The following is a 1172-nucleotide window of genomic DNA, read 5'->3' as shown; positions in this document are numbered from 1 at the left end:
AACTAGGAAATACTCATAACTATTGGTTAATAATCAGGATTGTGTAAGAGGAATTAGTCCTTAATGATATGGTTAGGATGACATATATATACTTTTTTCCTAATAAACATATTGATGTTTCAATGATGTGGATCTCGATGATAATGCTACATATTCTTAATGGAGGGTAGTTACAATGACATTTCATGGCTATCAATATGAACTATCACATTACTATTACATAATTCACCCTTGTATATGCCTTGCGATAATGTATATATGCCTTCATGATGTGGCTTATATGAATTCCATGCTAGAAGGCTATTTGATAATATGTATGCACATGGGTTGGATACCTTTCTATTTAATAGTTTCATATTATGATTAATGTTATATTAATGTCTTAGATACATTATCATTCATGATTTCATATTATCATTGATGATGTATATACATGTTAGACATTTTTCATTGATGGATTGCATATTATGATTAATGATGTGCACATGTGACTGATAATTTTCCATTAAGTGGTTTCATATTATGATTGAGGATATGTACACGTAGTAGGATGCATTTTCATTGATAGGTTTCATATTGTGATGTGATTATTATAATGATGATAATTTCTATTTTAGATTGACTAACTTATATTATGGTAAGATTATTATAATTATGTTAATTGGTATTTTGGATGGACTAAATCATTATAGTTTGAGACATAGGTGGATGAAAAGGAAAATGCACTCAATGGAAGGGTTCTTGTCTCATTGAAGTTGATTATATAGTCCTAGGAACCTTGGAAAATATGAAAAGAGTTGTGAAGATAGCTTCCAAAACTAACTTGGGTAAATGGGTAGAAGGGAAGACCTTCTATTTCTTTTACCTTATCTTAAACAAATATAATTTCACCTTCAAGCACAAATTCACCCTTGCATGAAAAGATAGAAGTCCAAGAGACAAATATATTGGGGGAAGTTACATTGGGATGAACTATAAAAGAAGTGACATGCCCATTATTTTGGGAGCTCATGAGGAAATTATTTGTGGAACTAAATATGATTGATGAACTTGTACATGAAGGGTATGGCTTGGGTAGAATTATGCCTATGCCAAGAAATTCTATATGGTTTAAGGGGTTGGAAGTGTATCTCAACATGAAGAGGTAGTAAATATTTGTATACCTACCTATT

The sequence above is a fragment of the Pinus tabuliformis genome, chromosome 1_2, assembly GCF_031772625.1.
Source record: "Pinus tabuliformis cultivar Carrire ecotype Pingquan chromosome 1_2, CPIR1, whole genome shotgun sequence".
Classification (NCBI taxonomy): Eukaryota; Viridiplantae; Streptophyta; class Pinopsida; order Pinales; family Pinaceae; genus Pinus; species Pinus tabuliformis.
This window is presented reverse-complemented; position numbering follows the sequence as displayed.